The sequence below is a fragment of the Callithrix jacchus genome, chromosome 5 (assembly GCF_049354715.1).
Source record: "Callithrix jacchus isolate 240 chromosome 5, calJac240_pri, whole genome shotgun sequence".
NCBI lineage: Eukaryota > Metazoa > Chordata > Mammalia > Primates > Cebidae > Callithrix > Callithrix jacchus.
This window is the reverse complement of record NC_133506.1, coordinates 133,561,758-133,587,738: the sequence shown is the minus strand read 5'-3', so window position 1 is coordinate 133,587,738 and position 25,981 is coordinate 133,561,758.

Below are 25,981 nucleotides of genomic sequence, written 5' to 3'. Positions count from 1 at the left end.
CCTCATCCTTGGAATAGCCCTGGGTGCTCAGAGCAAAGATCATCCAAAAGGAGCCCACGGCTCCGCTGCTCAGTGCAAGGGTGATGGCAATGGAAACACAAGCAGTGTGCCCTGACACTTGAGGAGCTGAATGAGGATGCTCGGCTGCTCGTGGGTGGCTGAGAAACCACCTCCTTGAGTGTGCAAGGTTCTTCGAACTCACTGCACCATGGACTACACCATAGTCAAGTCACATTAACCCCTGTGACCCACAGACACACCCCTAGATGGCCTCCCAGAGCCAAGAGTCTGAGATAACAAGAAAACCACAAAAGGAGAGGAATAGCTAGCTCCTGCAGTGCCTGATTAACCAACCTTGCAACATTCCACTGTTGTTCTGCCTCAACTGGTGAGTCAACCTTGTGACATTGGACTCTATGACACCCCTCACCCCCACCAGCTTGCAAAAAACTGCCCTAAACTGTAACTTTTCATTACCTACCCCCAACCTATAAAACCAGGTCCTATCCCACCACCCTCTGCTAACTCTCTTTTCGGACTCAGCCTGCTTGTTGCACCTGGGTGAATAAACAGCCTTCTTCTTCACACAAAGCCTGTTTAGGTGGTCTTCATTCAGAGTGCGCTTAACATTGAGAAGGTGTGGAGAGGAGGGAGGAAAAGACACCACATTCTCACATCTAACCAGCTGCCTCTGGAGAGGCACCACTGGATGCCATCGAGCCCTCCCTTGTCATGGTCACCGGCATCCATCCAGGCGGCTGGAGGCCCCTGAGGAAGGTGGGCGTGGTGGGGGCTGGGAGTGTCCATCACTGCCTCACCCTGCCCCACCCTGCCCACCCACCCCCAAACTGGGTGCCGGATGCTTCCTTCCCTAATTTCACTCATTGTCGTGGTGGCCCTGCCAGGTGGGCACCCTCAACCATTACCCCTGGATGATTACCATCAAGGCTGTGGCTGCAGGAAACCGGGCCTGCCAAGGCTGGGAGATTCCCTCCCCAACTTCCAGCCAGTCCCCAGCCACCATGTGGCTCTTTTCCCAACTCATTCAACTTGATTCTTTCATTTGCATAGTGGGCAGAGAGCAAGGCCCAGGCTTCCTGCTCTTGAAATTCTTAGCAAGAATGACTGCCGTCCTGAAGTTCTTTTTGTTTTTGAGACGGAGTCTCGCTCTGCTGCCCAGGTTGGGGTGCAATGGCGCAATCTTGGCTCACTGTAAAGTCCGCCTCCCTGGTTCAAGCAATTCTCCTGCCTCAGCCTCCTGAGTAGCTGCCATTAGAGGCACCTGTTATCATGTCCGGATGATTTTGGTATTTTTATAGAGATGGGGTTTCACCATGTTGGCCAGACTGGTCTTGAACTCCTGACCTCAGGTGATCCGCCTGCCTTGGTCTCCGAAAGTGCTGGGATTACAGGCATGAGCCACCACGCCTGGCCCCGAGGTTCTTAATACTTTATTAACAAGGCCTCCCCGTGTCATGTGCACTGGGCCTCGCAGATTAGGCAGCCTGTCCTGCATCCAGCTTCTAACAACCCCAAGCAAGTATTAGCCCCCTCTTTTTACAGACAGGACACCCAGGGGCAGAGCCAGGGAGCTGCCCAAGATGACTGGGCAATAAGGGCCTCTGACAGGAGCCTGCCTTGCCCCTGGGAGATCCCCTCACTCCCTTTGTTGAAGGAAGCAGCATACCCTGTAGCAAATTCAGGATATGCTAGTCTCATTCTCAGAGGGGGGCGGAGAGTGGAGGCGGGGTTAACCCTGTCATGTACCAGCCCGTCTTTCAAAGTGGACATTGAAAGGGACTTTGGCAAAGGGACAAGGATCCCGGCTATGTGAGTGGACAGCAGGGGCTCTGCCGTCTCCCCCAGCCCCGTGGGTCCAGTGTGGCCCAGGGAGGGAGCATGGCAATGCCTGGGGCTGCTCTGGAGCTAGCAGGAACAGTGGCCATTGGGAGGAAAATAAAGGGGACCCCGCCTCTCTGGCTGGCAGGCTCCAGGCACTCCCTACCTGTGAAGGTCAGGCACTGTGCATGGCGCTGTGGTGAAGCCCCCGCCCAGGTCCCTTCTCCCCAGACTTGGCTCCCTGGAGTCTGGGCAGACCCTTTGGATTCCTGCTTCTCCTCTCCCAGTGGAACTTGTATAACTGAGATGTCTCCACCACGTGCCCCCCCAGCCCCCCAGACTAATAGCTGCCGTGTTGTGCCTTCCATATTAATGACAGGTGTGCGAGGACAAGGCTGCCTGCCTGCCAGTGGGTTCCCTGACTTCACACTGCTCTGCGCTGCGCAGCACGCCCTAAGGTGACTGAAAGCCTAATAGGTCCCCTAACTGCCTCCTGCATCCACCTTGACACCGGGCGCTTTCTTCTTCTTCCCCACGGCTTGCCTTGTGACTCTGTCATTGTCATTGATTTTGACTAAAAGAGGAAAAAACCCACTCATGCTATTACTGTTCCAAGTTAGGAAGGCACAGAGCTCTGTGGAGAGTGGCTGGGGGCTGGGAGTGGCTGCGGCCGGGAGTGGCTGGGGGTCTGGGGGGTATCAGTCCATGCAGGATGTGCCTTGTGGGTCCTCTGGGGGCCGGGAGGGAGGTCAGCAAGGGGGGGTGAGGGAGACTGGGAGGCTGATGGCAGGTGAGACCCCTGGGGGGCTGTCTGTGACTCCTCTTCCCTCTCTGCCCCTGCACTTGGAAGCCTCGTTCAGGCACTGGGGGTAGGGGAGGTAGGTGGAAGGTCCAGTTGCAGAACACTTACAGGGGCAGGGCCAGAACCGACCACCAGTAAAAGAGAGGCTGTGCTCCCCTCCCTTATCCCCACTGTAGCATGGCAGAGGCCAGAGCCACACTCAGCAGGTTGGATTTGAGAGTTCTGCAGGACCCTGGACAGAGAAGGGGTTAGTTGGTGAGCGTCGGGACAGTGGGTACTGAGCAGCTCGAGGTGCACTCGAAGATCCCTACTGAGCCAAGGTTCGCTCTCCAAGATGTGGCGAGCAATGTCCTCTCCTCCCACTGGGACTTGCCACCGGGACCCACCACCAGGACCCACCACCTCTGAGGAGGAGAGAGGAGGGGAAAGAAAGGGAGAAGAGAAAAGGGGAAGGAAGGCGAGGGCCCAGGATGGGAAGGGAAGAGAGGGGGAGAAGGAGTGGGGAGGGCCTGCTGAAGTAGGGGGGCAGTGGCCATTCTCTCACTTTTCCGTCCACTGACTTTTCTTTGCCCCCGCTGCTGTCAGGCGAAGCACCTTTCTTCCAGGATTACAACTCGGGTGGAGTGAATCCCCTTCCTGTTTTCAAGGTCTCCAGCTCTTGCTGGGCACCTGCACCTTCAGTGGGTCACCCAAGAGCGTGCCGGGTACCCCTGCTCCAGTCTGGAGAGAGACACAGAAGCGGGGGCTTGTCCTCAGGGACTCAAGACTCACAATGAAAACTGGAAACCCACCAAGCCCTCTGTGAAATCAGGGCCAACGGCACCCTCCTCCCATGGGGTGAAAGTTGTATCATGGGGACAAGGATGGTGCCCTGTAAATGCTGACCCACCGATGGGGACACTGGGGATCTGGCAGTTTGGGGACAAAGACAGACACAGACACAGCAGAATGGCTACGTGGAGATGAGGAAGAGCAGCATGGGTGGGAGGCTGTGTCCTGTGGCCCAAGCTGTCCTGGCACACTGCTGTTTGACCCAAGCCGTGTGGTGGGGTCCCCTCCGGGGGACTCTAGAGTACCCAAAAAGCAGCAAGTTCAGGGTATGCTGTTCTCACGCAACTGTATTCCTCTCAGTAGTAGCTTTCAGGAAATGCCTGGCCAGATGCACTTTAACTGAATGCCTTTATAGCACTTTTCACGTCAGATCAAACCCTGTGATGGCCAGTGCCTCCCATTTTTGGTTTGAAAAGCACATTAACAGAGGGGTGCAGGGCTGGGTTCACTCGGGATGTGCAGCACTGCCCTGGTACAGACCCAGACGGTGCTGTAGGCCCAGGGTGAGGGAATGAACTGGCTTCCTCATTTGTTTTAAACCCGTCGCTTGTTGGAGCAAATCAATCCCCTAGAATGCTAGTGTCCCCCGTGGAGTGATAAGATCAGCTCTGGAATGCACACGCCTGGGAGGCTCTGGATGGAGGCAGCCCTCACCTCACAGAGGCGTGGTACCAAGGTCTCAGCATCCCCACCACCCAGGGCAAGCAGCTGGCCCACCTTCACCTTCTGGGAGGAAAGTTCTTCGCCCAGGTCTGTGGTCCCAGGCTCCACCTTCCTGGGCTGCTGCAAGCTCTGCCTTGTCTCCATGCCACAGAGCGCGTCACTGTGCCAGGAACTTGGGGATCTGCCCTGGGCCAGGGGAGAGGAGCGAGCAGAGGAAGCCTCTAGCAGGTGAAGCCATGACCTCACTCCAGACCTCACAACCTCTCATCAGCTGAGGATCCACCGGTGCAGGTGGGCAGCACAGGGCCAGGACGCCTACGGTTCCCTTAAGGGGGAGGGGTGGGAAATCAGGACGAGCTACCTGAGAGCCAAGACCTCCATCTGCGGTGGGTCGGCCGCCAGTGCCCGGGAAAGCAGGCAGTGGCCTCCCTGTTTCCCCCAAGCCACAACCACTGACTCCACATGACAGGAGTCATTCATGGGGCTCCTCTCAAGACCTTGTCCAAGGAGGACCCCCCTCTTCTGCAGGCAGGGCCCCGAGCCCAGACCCCCAGGAAGGAGCCACCCTAATAGCCCTCCTCTAAAACCACAGCCTTGTTTTCCAGCACCCCTGCCCCTTCCTAAGGAATCCTTCCTCTCTCCCTTGAAGGGCCTGCAGACAGATTAAAGGCTCCTCTGTTCCAGATTTTCCTCCCAGAGGAGGTAAATTTCAGCCGAATACCCATGGGCAGTTAGGCTGGCCCCTAACAGCTCTTAGGGAGCTGGTCCCAATTTGACACCCCTCCCACTGTGGGTACTGGTAGGGAGGCATCTCACTGGCCCGCTGGCAATCCCACTTGTGGGATTTGCTGAGCCCAGGGTGGCAGAGCCCAGGCTGGCGAATCCCTGCATCGTAAAGCCAGGGCACTGCAAGGAAGCAGGGAGGGGCTGCTTCCGGTACCCAGAGTCTTGGCAGCTGTTGCTGGGCAAGAATCCACCCCTGCTGCTGCCATTGGTTCTTCTGCCGCTTCCTGGCAGAGCAAGAATGATACCCACACCCAGAGGGCTGGTCCATTTCATCACCCAGGCTGCCCAAGGCCATGCCCACTGGCTTAGGTGGCCTCTTCGTGTCCAGTGCCATCCTGGCCAGCTCCACAGAGACAGATGTGGAGGGAGCAGCCACAGCTGCCTGGCCACAGCCCCCATGCCACGGCCTCCATGCCACAGTCCCTGGGCACAGCTGCTCTGTGACTCTCCTGCCTGCTGTTTGCCTGGCTCCCTTGCCTTCTCTCTCCACAGGACCTCATCCTTTCCCAGTGCCCCTTCCTGCTGGCTGGGCAGGTGGGCGCCCCACTCTTGGCTCTCCTGCTACCCTGTTTCCTGGGGTGCTGGGCAGCCTCAGGCAGCCAGGGTCTGTCTCGGGCTGCAGGGCACTGGGCAACCTTCGGGCACATCAGCCTTAGGCTCCCCAGGGGCAGGCCCCGCCTGGCTTATTCATCTACACCTTGAACAGTGCCTGGCACATGGAAAAATAGAATAGATGAGTGATCTAAGGGCTTGTGGTACCCACTCTTCCCCACAGCAGGAACTGGCCTGTGTGCACCCTGCCTGCAGGAACGGAAGCCTGACTCTGGGAATCCCTGGAGCCCTGGAAGAGAAAGGGGCAGATCCTGGGGTGAACTGGAGGTGCAGAACAGCAGCAAACAGCAGAGAGGCTGGGGGTGGGGTGAGGGTGGGCAGCAGGAAAGTGAGGGCAGACTCTGCAGAATTCCAGAAAGGCTAGATCAACAGTGACCCCCGTTTATCAGGCGTTCCCCTCCAGCTAGGAGCTGGGACCCAACCGTCAGAGTGCCTGCACGAGTCATCAGGGCCAGAGGCAGTGTGTTGTCATGGTTAGAGCATGAGCTTTGCAAGGGACATAGGCCTGGGTCCACATCGCTGTGTGACCTCGGGGAAATCTCTCAACTCCTCTGTGTCTGTTAACTGAGAACAGCAACAGTAACAACCCTCACAGGTCACTATGAGGATTTGATGAGATGATGCAGGAGATTTGCTTAAAATAGGGTCTGACGTGGTAAATTTTTAATCAGTTTTAGTTAAAATTTGCCACTGGTGATAATGACAGCAAAGGTGTGGATGGGTGTCAAAGCCTCAGAAAACAAGAGGCCTGGGTGTTCCACGTTGCTGTGTGAACTGGGGGCGTGGATGTGTGTCTCTGGTCTCTGCCAGTTAGGGAAGGAGGAGGCAGGGACAGGCGCTGTGGATCCCTGACTTTGTCCTGAGCTTTTGGGGTAAAATGATGAGATGCTTTAGCTCATGGCGCGGTTCTCTTAAGGCAATTGCGTCTCCTCCTTGTGCCACCTCTGGGCAGTCAACTGGCCAGTGACTATGACCATCGTATTTCTGGTAAGGAAATCCAGGGCCCAGGGAGTTAAGTGAAATGGCCACACCGCACCTTTCTGGCCAGTAAGGGCAGAACCCACGTTGCTCACTTCTGCACGGAGTTCCTGGGGCCTTTGCACTCTGCTGGCTTATGAAGCTGTTTTTTTGGTTGGTTGTTTTTTTAATAAACAGCCATTAACAGTGTTAGAAACCCAGATAATCAGTACTTCTGGGGGCAAAGCCCTAACCCAGGGAAGTGGTCTGTCCTGGAGTTTAAGGAGGAATGTTCTGGAATATGCTGTTATGAACACATGATAGCCACAGATCAGGGGCCTGATGCCTGAGACCTTACAGAGAACTTTCACAGACCCGACAGCTTTAGGGCCCCTCAGCCCATGTGCTTTTCATCCTGTGTATTAGTCAGTGTGGGAATTAAAGTTCCTTTTCAAAGTTTCCTTTCTTGTTAAAGAATAAATCATAAGTATGCTCATAACTCTTTGTTAAGCCCTATCCTATGTAGCTGTTAGACATGCTTATAGGCACTAGTACATTCTATGTCCTTGTACTTTAACCAAGATATCTGAGCTGAACGTGCTCACAGGCCTGTACCAGCTCACAGCCTATGCCCCTTCCTTATTTGAACTTCTCCAAAACTTGTTTAAAAAAGTTTTAAATTGTTAGCCAATTGAGTTTTAGCTTAGATTGTGAGGTCTGGCTCCAGCCAATAGAGATCAGACACAGCAGTAAGGCCGACCACAAATGCTTAAGGGATACATATGTCTGCTTTTCCTTCATTCATTGTACTCTTGTGGCAAGATGGCTAGCGAGGGTACCCTTCCTACAGGATCTCTTTGCTGAGAGATCCTTTGTCTCATGCTGATTTTTCTTGTGTGGCACCAAGCATCTGTTTCCAACAGTCAGGGTTCTCTAGAGGGTATATATGTATTATATAATATATATAATATTACAATACATATAATATATATATTATATAATACATATCATAAAATACATATATTATATGTACATATATTATGTATGTACCAATACATACTAATACATATAATTATATTATTTAATAAATTAATACATATAATATTACATACATACTATATGATATATACATGATATGTATATATAATATATTATACAATTATATATGTATATATTATATAATATGTATTATATGTACTATGTATACTATATATACTACATATACATATACATGTATTATATGTATATATAATATATATTACATGTACATATGATACATTTTATATATAATATATACATATAATATATATAATATGCATACATATGTATATATAAAGGGGAATATATTAAATATTAACTTACATGATCACGAGGCCCCCACAATTGACTGTCTGCAAGCTTGAGGAGCAAGGAGACCAGTCTGAGTCTCAGAACTGCAGAACTTGGAGTCTGATGTTCAAGGACGGAAAGCATCCAGCATGGGAGAAAGATGTAGGCTGGGAGGCTAGGCCAGTCTCGCCTTTTCATGTTTTTCTTCCTGCTTTATACTCACTGTAAGTTGATTAGATGGTGCCCACCAGGTTAAGGGTGGGTCTGCCTTCCCCAGCCCACTGACTCAAATGTCCATCTCTTTTGGCGACACCCTCACAGACACACCCAGGATTCATTCTTTGCATCCTTCAATCCAATCATGGTGACACTCAGTATTCACCCTCACATCCCACTTGGCAAATTGTCTCAGAAACAGGAAGGGCTGTAAAGGCAGAACTTGAACCCAGATCTTCTGGTTCTGAGCCCAAAGTCACCCTCTCTGAGGGCACCAGAAGTGTCCTATGACCTGACTGGGTGTCAAGGGTCATAGAACCTTTGGTCCTCTGGAGAGAAACCTGCGGTAGAAGCCACGTGCTGTTTTCCAGGGAAACCTCATCATTGACCCATCAGAGCCCAGGGCCTGTTGGGAAAATCCCTCTCAGGTACAGACCAGCCCCTGACAGTTGTTCTAAAAAGGGAACTATCTACTGGAGGAATGTTCCCCAGGAATAATGGCTAAAAGGCCTAATTTTGGAGATAATCACCATTATAAATGTCTCATTACTTCAATTAAAGTCTCTTCCATCACGGATGCTCTGCTCCCTGAGGCACAAGGGGCCAATAGGGCAGCAGCCAGTGTGAGAGGCCGAGCGTGTGTTCACACAGCAGCCTCCTCCCAGCCTCCCAGGTGAGATGCCGGCAGCCCTGCCATCCCCCCCACCAATGCCCCATTTCCTCCTCCATGGCCCAAATACTGCATGCCCCTTCAAACACCCTTCTGTGCTCCAACTGCCCAGGTGTGATGTCCTCCTCTCCACGGGGGAGAGTCAGCAAAAGCTGGAATTTGACAAACCAGAGTGTGAAGGGGCCCATCAGAAGCAGAGGATGCCCAACAGCTGGTGTCTCGGGAGAGGGGTGGCAGGGCCCCAAACACGGATTTGTGTGTTGGGATCTCGGGGCCGTGTCTGCCACATGGGGGGTTCTCATGCCCAGCCTCAGCGGATGGAGCTCACTGTGTGCATGGCCCTTTACATGTGCTGTCCTGTTCGGTCATTCCCACGACAGCTCTGTGAGGTGGTGCAGCGGACAATGTGGGGATTGGAGCACTGACCCCTGAGCCCGACTGATAGCACCAAGAGTTAACACACATATTTTGCATGTTGTATGTATGATATGCTGTAATCTCACAATAAAATAAGCTAGAGAAAAAAAATGGTATTAAGAAAATCATAAGGAAGAGAAAGTGTATTTACTGCTCATTAAGTAGAAGTGGGTCATCATAAAGCTCTTCATCCTTAATGTCTTGTCTTCACATTGAGGAGGCTGAGGAGGAGGAGGAGAAAGAGGAGGAAGAGGAAGAAGAGGAGAGAGGGAGGAGGAGGAAGGGAGGAGAAGGAAGGGGAGGAAGAGAGGAGGAGGAGGGGGAGCAAGGGAGGAAGAGGAGGGGGAGGAAGGGACGAGGGGAAAGAGGGGAAGGGGGAGGAGGGGGGAGTTGGTCTTGCTGTCTCAGGGAGGGGAGAGGCAGAAAATCCCGGTATAAGGAACTCTTGCAATTCAAACTCTAATTGTTTGACTCAACTGCATATTCACTGCTGCTTTACCAGATCTGGACCCTGAAGCTCTGTAAGGGAGGATGGACCTGTCCAAGGTCACTCAGCACATCAGTGGCCCAGAGGCAGGCTTTGAGGTCTGTGGACCTGACTCCAGAATCTGACACCCAAGCCGTGAGGCTGAAGGTGCCATTCACCCAGGTGAGGGGTGGAGAGCTGAAGGGCAAGGCCAAGGGGCGAGGAGAAGCGCAGAGCTGGCCTCGCTGGAGAGGGGTGAGGAGAGTGGAGACTGGGAACCCGTAGCTGGGACTGGCTGGGGATCAGGGCATCCTGGCGGGAAGAGGAAAAGGGAGATGATAGGGGCAGGGTGGTACCTGGAGATGAAGCAAAGTCCCATGTGGCCCCAGGTGGCAGGGCCCAGCCAGAGGGCTGCCTTCCAGGACAAGAGGTCTAAAGCACTGGGTAGGACTCTAGCCTCCCACCCTACTTGAGGCAGGGGCCGAGGACAGACACGGGGAGAGACAGGAGGAGACCCTGTGGTGGGAAGGGGCCCTGGGCACACAGGATAAGGGGAGAGGGAGCTGAGATTCCAGCAGGCTCAGACACACAGCCTCTGACCCAGCCCTGCAAATGTGGGCTAGGAGGGGCCAGGCTGCTGTGGGTGGGCTGAGGGCAGACAGCGGCCTCCTCCGGATAGCCTGGGAACAGGGAGATGGGGGCAGGAAGGCAAGTGCCTAGAGTGGCCTGGCCGGACAAAGCCCTGGGGGACCTTGAACAGGCCTGGGATGGGCAGGCAGCAAGCAGTCCAGGGAATAACATTCTCCAGGAACACAGCAGGCTGGGATCAGCAGGTCCAGGGACAGCACGTGTGAAAGGAACCAGCACGTGCCGGGTGGCTCCTAGCACCTGGACGTTTATACACATGACCTTATTTAAAACCACATGACATGAGACATTTCATCTTCACAGCAGCCTTGGAAGGTAGAGCTCAGCATTCCCTTTCCTTGAGGTAGGACATGGAGGCTCAGAGAGGTTAAATGACTTGCCTGAAGTCACACAGGAGCCAGGACTTGAGCAGGAGCCTGTCTGCCCTCCCCTTGTTCCTGAGGCCCTGAGTCTGGGTTGGGATTAGCCTGTGATGAGCCTTCGAGGAGAATGATGCTTGCAGGGAGGGAAGACCCTGAATGCTGAGATGGAGGCATGTTGGGTGGGGGGTGTCCAGGCTGGAGCTGCCCCAGAAGCTGCCCTAGTCCCATTCCATTCTGGGGGCATGTTGGGCAGAGGTGGGACTAAGACCCACAAAACCCCAAAGCCCCGTTCTGGAGCTGGGACATCCCCCATGCCTCTGTGACACCATTGTGCCTTCCCACCCCATCCCTGCTTCCCCCAGCAGCAGCCTGGCCCAGCATTCTGGGTATATTATTCTTGTCCTTTTCAAAAGCGTTTTTCTCTTACATGTATGCTGTTAACATTATGACACTCATTTTGCATGTTTTTAAAGCTTTTTGACAAAGTTAAACAGTACGTTCTGCTCAGGATCTTGCTTTTGTCTAATCTTTCTTTTCGGAGGAATCATTCAGGTCATGGCAGGTGGCAGGAGTCCACATACTGTTGAAGCTGCGTAGCACCCCACCAGCTGATGTGCAGCAAGGCCACTCCTCATACATATTTGTTTTTTGTTTTTTTGAGGCAGAGTCTTGCTCTGTTGCCCAGGGTTGGAGTGCAGTGGTGAGATCTTGGCTCACACTGCAGCCTCCGCCACCTGGATTCAAGTGATTCCCTTGCTTTGGCCTCCCAAGCAGCTGGGACTACAGGTGCCCACCACTACGCCTGGCTAATTTTTGTATTTTTAGTAGAGACAGGGTTTCACCATGTTGGCCCGGCTGGTCTTGAACTCCCAACCTCAAGTGATCCACCTGCCTTGGCCTCCCAAAGTGCCAGGATTACAGGTGTGAGCCACTGCACCTGGTCAATTCATACATATTTGAACCCTCCTCCCCAGTGCTTTGTGATGACACATCAGTTGTTATACATATTCTTGTTTCTGTCTCTGCATCTACAGTTGCAAGATGTCCCCTTGGTCTATGTGGAGGATTGGGGTGGCCGGGTGGAGGGCAATGAGAGTGTCTGGAGTGACTTCTCTGCCTCCCCCTCCCCCAGCCTCTTTCTCCTTCTGAGTGCCTGCTGTGTGCCAGGCTCTGTGCACCTGCCATGTGCCAGGCTCTGTGTGGGGCGCTCCACTTGGATCTCATCCAGTTCTCAGCATCAGGCTGCAAGGAGGGTAGACTCATCCCCATCTTACAGACCAGGATCTGAGGCTCAGAGAGATTAAGTCAGTTGACTAGGGTCACACAGGCAGTAAGGAGCCAGGACAGAGTGAAACCCAGCTCCCAGCTCCCACGGCAGAGGATGGAGTCCTTGATGTCCAGGTGCCTGCTCTCCAACCCCACTGAAGACCCAGCGTCTGGGGGCGAGTCTCTGGGATGTGCGGGCTCCCCGATGTAGGCTGGCCTCATGAGCCAGGACCAACTTGCACTCAGTGGCTCCCCGGGGAGCGCAAGGGAGGTTGGGGCCCCGCTGTGGGGGCCGGGGCTCCCTTCATGACATCGGAGGCACGGGTTGCCGGGAGTCTCCGCACAGGGGAAGACCCCAGACTCTGCCTTGCTCAGGGCTCACTCTATCTTAAGTGGCCACAAGGGATGTCATTTCCTGTCACAGAATCTGGCTCCATCTTACCGTCCCTGCAAAGAGCCCAGCAGCTCAGCCCTCCACAGCACAGGGAAATCACCAGGGAAGGTAGTAAGCAGGGATTTCTTTTTTTTTTTTTCCTGACCTGGGGTTAAACACCCCTGTTTGAGGTAAAACAAATTCCTTGCTGAAGCTCATCACCTCTAGCTGAGCCATGGGAAGGCACAGTTCATCTGATCATTTAGCCCCGACTCATGCCCACGAGGGGCCTGAGCTGGGCCGTCCCACACTTGCTGAAGGCTGGTCTTGGGGACCGAGCCTGGCAGGTTGGGGCAGGCTCTGGGGGGTCGGCTGCAGTGGGAGGTGGGCTGCGGAAGCCCTCCCTCCCTGGGTCAGCCTCTGCTGACGAAGTAGGAGTGCCGTCCTCAGTCCTTTAGGGTCTGCGTCAGAGGTGAGAAGGAATCCTCCGCAGGGCCTCTGCCTGGGGCCTACAGTGAGCAGGGGAAGTGACAGACCACCGTGGGCTGAGAACGCTGGGGCTGGGAAGACCACTGCCCTGACCCCAGACAGGAGGAGGCATCCAGCCCTTCCTCGGATGGTGGGCACCCAAGATTCCACCAATCCAGGTTCACAGTGATCTTGCCAATCTGGGCATTGTCCAGTCCAACACGCCCAGCAGGCCCCTTGCCCCCAGCACTGCGTCCAGTCTCTCCTGCTACAGTCTCCGCCCACAGCACCAAGTCAGCTGTCAATCAGGAACTGCTTGTCCCTAGGGACTCCAGAAAGTGGGGAAAGTAAAGGAGAGGAGGAGAAGGGGGAGAGGGAGGGAAATAAGGATAAGAGAAGAGAGGAGGGAGAGAGAAAGAGAGGGAGTGAGAGGGAGAGAGGAGGGCAGAAGAGGGAGAGGCTGAGGCACACGTCTCCTGTGTGGGCGACATGACCGCTTACAAGGCTGCTCTAATTTGCAGAGACTAGAATGGCTCTGTCTTAAGGAGATCCTTGCCACAGAGAGTCATCTGTCATTCCTTTGGGTAAAGCCACGGGGACCCAGCTTAAAGAGTAAGCATGAGACCTAGGAAGAGCATTTGGTCACTAGCACCCATTAGTAAGGCAGCCCCAACCACCTGACTGAGGCTCAGAAGGATTGGGGCGCTCTCAGGGAAGCTGTGCCAGGAGACAGGCTGGTGTTAGACATGGAATCTGTTTTGGTGACACCTATTCACCTAGGGGCTGCTATCTTCCAGGGAATCTGTCTGGGAAACACTGGCCTAGTAGATGGTCAAGACGTCACCCCAGCGTTCACTGCCTCGGAGCACCCTAGGGAGAAGCAGTGAGTGAGAGGCAATGCAGGGTGCCCCTCTCTGTGTTTCATTCTTCTAGAGTTTCCTGTCCCTTCCTATCCTGCTGTGGGTTTACGGGTCTTAGTCGGCCCGTCCTCCAAGGCTCAGGCCATGCTCCCAGCAAAGATCCCCTGATGTCCTCCCTGTCCCTGCTGGAGATCAACTCTTCAGCTGCCAGGCAGAGGCCCAGAGCTGCGGTGCGTGCCTCCCTTCCCCGGGCCCCCGGCATCAACAGGTCCCTTCCATTTCTAGGTACCGCCTGCACACACCGGGTTCCTGTGGAGTGAGCTCATACTGTGTGCCAGGCGTCCTGCCAAGCACTTCAGGCACCTGTGCATTTAATTCTCACAACAGACTTCTGAGGGGATGTGCCACCACCCCATTTTACAGATGAGGAAACTGAGCCGCCACCATTCTTCTGGCAGGATACCAGCTTTGGGCTCTTCCCTTAGGAACGGCTCCCTGTGCCATGGGCCCACTCCCACCTGAGCTGTGACTCTGCCCAGCCTTGCTGTCCCTGGCTGGGTCCTGCCTGGACTCGGGCGGGGATGTCTGGGGCTCTGGGGTGGTTTTTGTCCCTGCAGATGGCCTCAGGCCAGCCCTCTGGCCCATTCACTTGCAGGCAAAGGTTTCTGCTGTTTGCTTCTTTTTCCTCTGGTGAAAGACCCTGCTTTTCCTCCCAAGTTTTCTATTTCTTCTGCTTGCAGCTCAGCAGAAAAGAGAATAAAACTTCAGAGTAGCGGAAAAGCTTGCAGGTTTGCTGGTGTGCTGCAGGCATCCTATACCGGCGTGTGACCTCACCTCCACGGCTGGAAATGAACCTCAGGGGAGCATTTACACCTGGGAATCGGCACATACTCCAAACTGGGGCCGTCTTACTGGAGAACTGGCCATGGAACCTCCAGCAGCGGCACTGTGGGGACCTGTGGTGGGTTCCTCTCCAGTTAGAGGGGAGAGTCCCGCCCAGGAGTCCTTGGCTGCCTGCTCTTCCTGGCTCTCCCACCTCTGCACAGAGCTCAGGCTGCCACACCCCTCTACAGTGAGTGTGTAGTCCGTTACACGGTCTGCACTGCTCTCAATTGGCCTCTCGAGATTACTCAACTCCTGGCCAAGACCAGAACTTATTATTATTTTTTTTTTTAGACGGAGTTTCGCTCTTGTTACCCAGGCTGGAGTGCAATGGCGCAATCTCGGCTCACCGCAACCTCCGCCTCCTGGGCTCAGGCAATTCTCCTGCCTCAGCCTCCTGAGTAGCTGGGATTACAGGCACGCGCCACCATGCCCAGCTAATTTTTTGTATTTTTAGTAGAGACGGGGTTTCACCATGTTGACCTGGATGGTCTCAATCTCTTGACCTCGTGATCCACCCGCCTCGGCCTCCCAAAGTGCTGGGATTACAGGCGTGAGCCACTGCGCCCGGCCCAGAACTTATTTTTAAAATAAATACTTGTAAGCCAAAACAAAACATGGTTCCCACATGGAGCTCGGTAGTATGATTTCTCTACACAGTGAACAGGGGGCAGATGCTGGTCAGCATCACCACTTACAAAATCCGGCCCCACATTGCTCTCCTCTGTCTCACTCCCCCAGACCACCCATCCAGGGGTCACGGAAGCGTGAGTGTGTGGGAAGACGGTGGGATCCCAATGCCTTCAAGGACCTTTGAAACACCTTGCACCGAGTTAAGTACTCTGCAAGTCAGACCCAGCGATGCGGAGCAGTGCGGCCAACTCTTCACTGACATCGTTGCATTAAAGATTCAGGATATAAATTTGAGCAAGGATTAACCATTCCCAGAACAAACAGCCGTGGCTGGCACTCCTCCCTCCATGCACAGCCCACTGCATCATCCAAGTGCAAGTAGGTATGGAGCCTGCCATTTCTCTCTTTTCTCCATCTCCCTTTTCTGGGCAACCAGCGGTCCCAGAACAGAACCCGGAGGCAGTGGATCTTGCTGTTGACTTGCAGGGAAGGCAGCGGCGATGGTTAGTTTGGCCTGGCTGAGGAATGGCCAGCAGGTAAGAAGTGGTTTTCAGGTGTGTCTGTGCGGGTGGTGGGTGCACTGGAGAAAGTAGTTCTGCCCCCACCAGTGTGGATGGGCATCATCCAATCTGCTGCGGCCTGGATGGAGCAAAAAGGAAATGGAAAGATGGATTCTCTCTCTGTTCCTGAGCTGGGACATCTGTTTTTTCCCTGCCGTTGGACAGCAACACTTTTGGTTCTTGGGCCTTTGGACCTGGACTGAGTCACTCCACCAGCTTTCCTGAAACTCCTGGCCTCCATATTTACATGAGCCAATTTCCATAAGAAGTGTATCTATCTATCTATCATCTATCTATCTATCTATCTATCTATCTATCTATCTATCTATCAATCATCTATCTATCTATCTATCTATCTATCATCTATCTATCATCTATCTATCTATCTATCTATCATCTATCTGTCTATCTATCTGTCTGTCTGCCTATCTATCTATTATCTATCTATGTATCTATCATCTATCTATCTATCATCTAGCTGTCTGTCTGCCTATCTATCTATCTATCATCTATCTATATCTATCGTCTGCCTGTCTGCCTATCTATCCCTATGTCTGTCTATCTATATGCCTATCATCTGTCTATCATCTATCTGTGTATCTATCACCATCTTACCATCTATTTCTCTTTCTATCTATGCATCTACCATTTGCCTGCCTGTCTGCCTATCTAGCTGTTTATCTATCTATCTATCTGCTTATCTATGTATCTATCTATCTATCATCTAGCTGTCTGCCTATCTATCCATCTATCTGCCTATCATCTAGCTATCTATCATCTGTCTGCCTATCTCTCTCTCTGTCTGTCCATCTCTCTATCATCTATCTGTATCTCTCTCTGTCCATCCACCCTACTGGTTTTTTCTCTGGAGAGCCCAAGTGCTGGGGGAACAACAGGACATCCTGATCCTCCAGGAGTAGGTAGTGGCTCCGTGAAGCCCTTGTCATGTTTCCCTTTTGATCCTTAAACTTGAGAAAGGCACAGCTTGGTCCCATATAACCCTTGACTCAACAACAGCAGATTTTGAAGCTGAGAATCGGCCAGGGATGAGCCTTAGTTGCCCCCACTGGCCTCTTTCCTTTAGATAGAGGAGCCCAAGAGATGATGGACTGGCCTGGGGCATCCTGGGAAGTGCAGATGAATGAGAGAGATGAAGAGAGACCATCGTGTTGGCTCCATCCTGCGGAAGGCCAGGAAGAGTGTTTCTAACCAAGGACATTCGGGTACACTTTGGGGGAGTGGGGATCCTCCACGAACAGAACTGCAGCACACTCACCCGCCTTCCGTGGCCAGGCAGGCACAGGTGGGTGGGCTGGGCTCACCTGGAGAACGCCTTAGTGCAGCAGGGCAGGTGCTGCTCAGTCCAGGGACTGCTGCCGTGTGGAAGAGGGAGCCTGCAGAGTGCCCAGTTTCTCTAGAGGAGCCAGAAATGCAGATTTTTATGTGAAAGCTTGATTTTTAAATGTTAGAATCCAAATTTTGAAATTAAAAAGTATGATATAGGCCAAACAAAACTGTTTGTGGGCTGGCTTTTCCTTCCTCACCTGGGTACTTTGCCACCTTTGCTCTAAACCTTGAGCAACTGGTGGGAGAGCAGGGGTGGGGAGCCCGGCTCCAGGCTTTCTGCTTTCAGTTTCCCGAGACATGTTTCTTCCTGGAGCTGCTGCCATCCAGGTAATTTGATTGTGCTTTTCTCTTACTGCCTTTGATCCTCCGAGGTTGCCAGGTATAGTTACTATTTTGTTTACGGGCCCTGATGATGGGAGAATGATTCTGAAAGCTGCAGCCTGAAGAGAGAAGCTCCCTATGGGCTGTTGTCAAGTCAATTTCCACAGTCTCCAGGGCTGAAGTGGGAAACACTGCATGGAGACAGAGACAGTATGGAGGGAGAGGTCCCCACATCTTCTCAGGGCCTCCTTGGGCTGAAATTATCTGCTCCCACTTGCTGACACTAACCTGCCAAAGCCAGGAGTTAGCTCGGTCAAGAGGGTGTGGCCACCCACCCATCCAGCCACCCATGTATCTACCCACCCACCATCTATGTATCCATCTATCTATCTCTCTCTATCCATCCATCCATCCATCCACCCACCCACCCATCTATCCATTTATCCATCCATGCATCCACCCACCCACCCACTTATCTATCCATCTATCCATCCATCCATCCATCCATCCATGCATGCATCCATCCATCCATCTATCCATCTATCCATCCATCCATCCATCCTCCATCCATCCATCCATCCATGCATGCATGCATCCATCCATCCATCTATCCATCCATCAATCCATCCATCCTCTATCCATCCATCTATGCATGCATGCATGCATCCATCCATCCACCCATCATCCGTCCATCCATCCATCCATCCACCCATCCATCAATCCATCCATCTACCTATTTATCTAATTTCCTATCTGCTCATCCATTCATCCACCCATTCATATAACTTCTCACCTGCACACCCATTCATCCATCCATCCACCCACCTATCCATCCATCCATCTGTCCATCTATCCATCCATCCGCCCTGACACACACACCTGTCCATCCATCCATCCATCCCTTTGCACATTCATCCATCCGTGCATACGTGCATGTCACAAATATTTACTGGGTATTGGTCATAACCCTTGACTCAAAAACAGCAGAAAATGCTGAGTGCTGGGCTAATAATGATGAGTGGACCACAGTCTCTGCCCTCACAGAGACTGCGTTCTTGCTCCCATCACTCTAATGCACACAGCCAGCCTACAGCAAGTGGGAGGAAGCTGAGGAATCCTGTCCACCTTTTGGGATGGCAGTCCGTGGAGAAGGCTTCACCAGAGCAGGCAACACATATGCTGGGTTCTTATGTTTTTGGCCAGAGAGAGAAGGAGGGCCAGGTATCTCAGGAAAGGGCAATAGCATAGGAGAGAGGGATGGACCCTCTGCCAGGCCCACTGCAGACTCTAGGTGAGGAAGTAAGTGGAGACACAGAAGGGCATGGCATCCTTCCTGATCCTCTGGGTGTGACACTGAGAGGGCCAGGTGTGTCTTGTCTTTGATGCAGAAAATGTCCCTGTAGGCGGCATCTGAACTGGCAATGGAAGAAAGCAATGTTTGGACAATGGGAGGATGAGCTCCCTCAGAGCAGGTTATAGAAAAGGTTATGTAATGAGTATTGCTGGATGGAGATTTCCCCTTTTAACTTGAGCTGAAGCTTCTCACTCCTTCAGCCAATGCCCAAGACAATTACCTGCTTGCATAACACTTTGAGGTAAATACCTCCTACAGATGAGAACACAGATGCTCAGACAGGTTTAGTGACTGGTCCAAAGCTACACAGGTCCATCCACCCTCAAGCCCAGTCTTTCTCTGATACTGTTGGGCCTCACTAGGGCATCATTGTCTAGAGCAAGCTCGGAGGAGGTCCTGGTTTCAGGCTCAGGATGGCCCTTTGAAGTGAATAGCAAGCATTCTCTGTTCCCAGGTGGGGCTGCGTGCTTGCTCCCTGGGGGAGAATCCTCAGCACAGCCTACCATTTCTCTTGGGTCTGCCCAGGCCTGTGTGCACAGACACCTGCAGACTTCAGAAATCCACACTCTCCTTAAACATGCACTTCTCTGATTGCAGTGGGGGAGACTGGCACCTTCTCTCCCCACAACCCCTCCAGCACCCCCAGCTCCTGCCCTACCCCCAACCCCTGCAGGCATGGGTTCTTGGAAAACAGTTTGAAAACCATGGGGCTTAGCTAATCTCGCAGGCACCCCCAGCACCCTGGGATCTGTTCATTCACCTTTTTGACCATTCCACCTGCCTTGTGCCAGGTGCTGAGCCAGGAGCTGAGAGGGGCAGCTCTCAGGGACTGCGTGCTCACAGTCTCATGGGCTTCTACCATTCAGCTACTGCAAGGCTCTTAACGGTTTTTCCTTTCTGCTGACGGGCTCCCTTTGCATGTAATTATTTTGCTGGGCTGATGTTAATGACGTGTCCACTCCACTTAGTATGCTCATCAGTATCTCTGGGCACGCGTGGGTTCCTGGTTGCTGTGGTTGTTTTGCTCCTCTGAAGGTCTCTCCATCATCAGCAAATCTGTTCTCTGCTTATTATTGATGGTGCCTGAGCCCTGCTCACCTGGGCTTACCCCTGGGCTCCTGGTAGATCCAATTTCCAAGCCCAAGAGACTGGGGAAGCTTCCATATAAAAGAGAAGAGGGTGGGGATAAGAGGAGAAGGAGGAAGATGGGGAGAGCGAGGTGGCTGGCTGGTTGTTTACGAATTGCTCTGCCTGTCTCCACTTCCTTTTATGTGCTATCCTCAAAGCCAGAGGAGATGGCACCCTGTCCTGTCCATGCAGCAGAGAGGACGCAGTGAGCCAAAGTTGGAGAACTGCAGGAGAAGGAGGCACTGAGCCATTCCCCAACATTCTCCCTTTGTGGACTTTTTTGGAAAAGGTAAAAAGTAGGTCTTCTGATTTGCTGTTTCCTGGAGGCGAGCTGTGGCTTTGGGGGTGGCTGTTGCCGGTCTCTATGCCCAAGAATTCCCTGGACTGGAGTTTTATTCCCAGTTCCTTGTCTTAACTTGTGACCCTGACCACATCTCTAAGCCTCAGTTTACTTGCCTACAAAATGGAAGAATTTGATGAGATCAGGGGTCGGCAAGCTTTTTCTGTAGAGTAAGTTAATACTTCAGCCAGGAAATCTCTGTGGCAACTTCTCACTGCTGCCGCTTCACAGCAAAAGCAGCTAGAGACACTCTGTTCATGAATGGATGTGGCTGTGCACCAATAAATCTTTATTTACAAAAGCAAATGATGGGCCGGGTGGCTGTGGTTGTTCATTTGCAGCGGGACTCTTTTACCCAATCGAATCTTGCTTGAGACTCCGCTACATAGACTAGATAAAAACAAATCTTCTCTGATTGCAGCGTGGGAGCTTGGCACCTTCTCTCCCCAGAATCCCTCCAGCACCCCCAGCTCCTGCCCTACTCCCAGCCATTCCCAGCATGGGTTCTCGGAACAGAGTTTGAAAACAATGGGGTTTAGCTAATCTCACAGGCCCCTCTAGCGTCCTAGGATCTGTTCATTCACTTGTTTGACCATTTCACCTGCCTTGTGCCAGATGCCGAGCCAGGAGCCGTGAGGGGCAGCCCTCAGTCACTGAGTGCTTACAGTCTCGTGGACTTCTTATACCATTCGATTTTTCGAAAATCATTTATTTGTTACTCAAAGGGGTTTATCTTAAATAAACTTGTTAACATAATACAAACACTGTATAATCTCAATTCTGATAAAAACACATCCAGGACTAGCTCCATAATTCTGGGAGCCAAGTGCAAAATGATATTGTAGCTTTCCTTGTTCAAAAGTGGTTAAGAATTTAAGGAGCTGAGCACAGTGGTCTGTCCCTGTAGTCCCAGCTCCAGCTACTTAGGAGGCTGAGGCTTGAGTCCAGGAGTTTGAGTCCAGCCTGGGCAACATAGTGAGACCCCATTTCTAAAATAAATACATAAATAAGACAAAATGGTAAATTTCAAGGTGGTGATAGTAGAACATTAACCCAGCTCAGGGCATCTCTGAGCACCGAGCCCAGCATTGCCCAGGTCCATGTGCGTGGAGCCCGCCCTGCATCTCTCTATAAAGATAATTCCCCAAAGTGTTAAGGGACACACCTCTGGGTGGGATAAGAGGGATTTATATTTTTTCTTATTCTTTTTTAGATGGAGCCTCACTCTGTCGCCCAAGCTAGAGTGCAGTGGCATAACCTCATCTCCCTGCGACCTCCACCTCCCAGGTTCAAGCGATTCTCCTGCCTCAGCCTCCCGAGTAGCTGGGACTACTGTCGTGCAACATGATGCCCAGCTAATTTTTGTATTTGTAGTAGAGATGGGATTTCACCATGTTGGCCAGGCTGGTCTCGAACTCCTGACCTCAGGTGATCTGCCTGCCTCAGCCTCCCAAAGTGCTGGGATTACAGGCGTGAACCACCGCGCCCAGCCGGGATTTACATTTTCTTCACCATGTTTTCTGTAAATTCTAATTTCTCTACATTATATGGGCTGCTCTCATTACAGAAGAAAGGGATTATCAATGTTACCCCCTCCCCTTGTACAGAGAAACCACAGTGCAGCCGCCTCTAAGACTGCGTGGGGGGCCGGTGTGGGCAGGGCGAGCCACCTTCCCTCTGGGGTTTGCCCATGGGGGACTCACTTTTATAGACTCCTGTTTAAGCAGGACAGAAACTCTGTTCTCCTCATTCCTCTTAGCACAGCAGAAGCCAGGCTGGCGTCCTCATTTCTAAAAATGAGGGGACAATAAAGAGAACTGAGCAGAGAGACACATAAGGCCCAGATGGAGGCCCGGCCTGAAAGCAGGGCTGTGTGCCTTGTGCCTCTGGCTCAAAGGCGACTCCACAGTCACCCCCAGGCCCATGCGGGACTCTGTCCTCATGGGGAGGGCTTCAGGTGCTTGGCCTGTGTAGGGAATCTGGGGACCGCATCCTGGCTCTAGATGCATTTGGAAGGAAGGTTGGGAGGAAGCAAGGCGTCCTCACCCCACACTCATGGAATAACTGTAGAGGGAGATGGTGGCTTGTGGGGGACATGAGCCTTGCCTCTGCAGGTCTCAGCACAAAATTACCACGGGCTCCCCAATAAACGTCTCTGGACACATTACACTATATAAATGTAGATCCAGGAAGCGTGTACTAATACACGGATGGGTTATTGAGAGGAATGAGGGATGCCCAGGGATGGGGCCCTAACCTTTTAAGAAAAATGTTATGCTTTCCCGCATAACACCTTGGAGTGTGATAGGAAGAAGCAGGATATTTGGGATGTGCAGATTTATCAGGGTTTTTGACCAATTTGAATATCCGCTGTGGCTTCCCCTTGATCCCCGTCCCCTGCTTGGGTGTTCCCAGTCCCCACCCAAGTCCAGACAGCACCCCACCTCCCACTAGGTCCCCAGCCCTGACCCAGGGCCGTCTCCTCTGTGAGTATCGCCAGCTTCTCGGTGGATCCTGCCCTCTCCATGCAGCCATTCATGATGCCCCTGCATCACCACCCACCTTTCTCCAACATTCTGGAACACGTCCTCCGCCTGTGTGGGTTTTACCTCGAGGTTCTGGCCATGAAGAACGAGGAATGCCTCCTCTCCATTATTTGAGGCACTGTGGTGAGCTGTTCCAATACTAGGGACCATTAGGATGTCTAGGTGTCTCCAGACGTTTGGCCGAGGGAGGGATGCGGTGGTGGGAACACATGAGATGATAATCTACAGAATTCCACACCTGGAAGGGGTTTGAGGGATCATCTCACCCCTTTTTTTCTTATATGAAGGTAAAATTTACATTAAAATGAATCGTTTTAAAAGTCAGCAATTTGGTGGCATTGAACACAGTTACAGTGTTGTGATTGTCAGTGTTATTAACACAGTCACAGTGTAGTGACGGTCACGGTGTTGAACACGGTCATGATGTTGGACACAGTCACGGTGTAGTGATGGTCATGGTGTTGTTGAACACAGTCACAGTGTCATGACAGTCACAGTGTTGTTGAACACAGTCACGGTGTTGTGACAGTCATGGTGTTGAACATAGTCATGGTGTTGTGACAGCCAGTGTTGAAGACAGTCACAGTGTTGTGATGATCATGGTGTTGAACACAGTCACAATGTGACAGTTACAGTGTTGAACACTGTCACAGTGTTGTGACAGTCACAGTGTTTTTGAACACAGTCATGGTGTTGTGCTGGTCACAGTGCTGTTGAACATGGTCACAGTGTTGTGCCAGTCACGGTGTTGAACACAGTCATGGTGTTGTGACAGTTATGGTGTTGTTGAACACAGTCACGGTGTTGTGACAGTCACAGTGTTGTTGAACACAACCACGGTGTAGTGACAGTCAGTGTTGAACACAGTCACGGTGTAGTGACAGTCACAGTGTTGTTGAACACAGTCACGGTGTAATGACAGTCACAGTGTTGAACACAGTCATGGTGTAGTGACAGTAATGGTGTTGTTGAACACAGCCACGGTGTAGTGACAGTCACGGTGTTGAACACAGTCACGGTGTAGTGACAGTCACAGTGTTGTTGAACACAGTCACGGTGTTGAACACAGTCACAGTGTAGTGACAGTCACGGTGTTGTTGAACACAGTCACGGTGTAATGACAGTCACGGTGTTGAACACAGTCACAGTGTAGTGACAGTCACAGTGTTGTTGAACACAGTCACGGTGTTGAACACAGTCACGGTGTTGAACACAGTCACGGTGTAGTGACAGTCACGGTGTTGTTGAACACAGTCACAGTATTGTGACAGTCACAGTTTTGTGCAACCAGCCTCTCTAGTTCCAGATCAATTCCGTCTCCCCTCGTGGAAGCCCCACACCCAGTGGCAGTCACTCCTCATGCCCCTTCCCCAGGCCCTGGCAGCCACCAGTCAGCTTTCTGTCTATGGATTCACCCATTCCGGACATTTCTATAAATGGAATCATATGCGGCCTTTTGTGGCTGGCCCCTCTCACTTAGAATAACACAATCCCTTTGTTCTACTGGCGGAGACCTAGTGCGGGAGGCAGAGGTTGCAGTGAGCTGAGATCATGCAGTTGCACTACAGGGCAACAAGAGCGAAACTCGGTCTCAAAAATAATAAAAAAGAACAGAGCTGCTTCCTTTGTTGTCTCCATCCTGTTGGTGGGTTTGGCCACCTGAGTGAGTCGTGCACTTGCTCCTTGGAAACCCAGCACTGAGGGAAGGATGAAAAGGGGAGGTGCCAGCCCTGCCCCTCGACACTTAAGCCCAGAGCCTGGGAGAAAGGAGTGTTTTGGGGGGGTCTTCCTGTTGTGGAGACCTGGGGCAGAGGGTGCCATGAAGGAAGGGGTGACAGCAGCAGTTTCCAGCTTTGGTATTTGTCAACATTTCCAAGAAGGGTAGAGGAAGGCCAGGCTGGGCTCGCTGATGTCCCCACTTCCTGGTCCCTGGGTGAAGCCCCTGCAATTCATCCCCAATTCCCTGCTTCTCACCATTCTTCTCCTGATGGGAGAGAATGAACACCAGCCTTCCTCCAGAGAGACATTTCTCCAGACACTCAAGGACCCATATACATGACAATTACCAGTTAAAAATGTATCTGTCTGCTACATGCCTGCAAGTGGGTGTAAATCATACAGCAACCGTAAAACCAGCCATAACCCACGCACGCCCAGGACCCCAGGAGCTCCCGCTGCAGGCTGAGTGGCTTTATCTCAGCTGGCTCAGAGGGAGAAGCCCTGCCTTTAAGTTGGGAGGAACTAGAAGAGCCTAATTTTATTTATTTTTAATCAACCATTTCGACATGCTCCCTCTAGTCAAAGGCAGAGCCAGAGCACGACACAGGCACATTATTTATATTTAGCTTTTATTTACCAAGGGAAGTCTTGGGAGATGTAGTGTGTCGTTTGTAGAAACACCCTGTGGCAACACTCCATTACGCAGAGCCCTAAATGAGCTTTGCATAGGCAATGGGAGGGAGGGCAGGCAGACCTGCCACCATCAGGAAGACTGAGCCTGCTGGGACCAGCTGCCTCCTGCCTGCGATGGCACTGGCCAGAGCCTCCAGCTTGTGCACAGGAAAAATACAAGCTAGACTCTTCCCTATAGCCTGTGATGAGGTGCTGGGAACCCCGTGGGGGCAGCTGGCCCACCTTCCTGACAGGCTGGTGGTCTCTGCTGCTCAGCCTCTCCTGGCCTTACCTGGCAGCCTGGTCCAGTCCACTACTCCTGTGTGCAGATGCCAGAAGGCTGGCTGCCCCTCCTTGGGTCAACTGTAGGACCTCTGTCCGCCATCCAGTGGTTAACGCCTCCTACCCCGTGTGGGACTCCAGGAGACCACTCTCTGCTTGACTCATCTTCTTACTTCATCGGGGAGGCCCAGGTTAATGGTCTCTGAGCCAGAGGTAGCAAGGCAGGGCCTGGAAGCTGAAGATGGTTTTTGTGATTCCTGCAAACCATAAACAGCCAGACGTTTCTGCAGCTGGTGTCCCTTGTCTCTCGCCTCTGTGGGCTGCAGAACAGCTAAGCATGGTAGAATGGGGAAGAAGGAGGTGGAAAAATTGAAATTCACCGATGTCGTGCAGAAATGAAGGGAGAAGTGGCTCATTCGAGCTCAAACGTCCTTCCTGTCACTCTGTTTGGCAAAGCGAGGCCTGACTGCAAATGACCAGATCTAATATTCATTAGTACCCCTGAGAGCTGCGTGGAGACACCTCATTATGGGGGGGCCTTCACCTCCACCCGCACAGTGAATATAATCACCTGACCCCCAGTTACTGTTCAGTAACAAACACGTGAAAATGCAGAAGCCGCTGGCATTTTA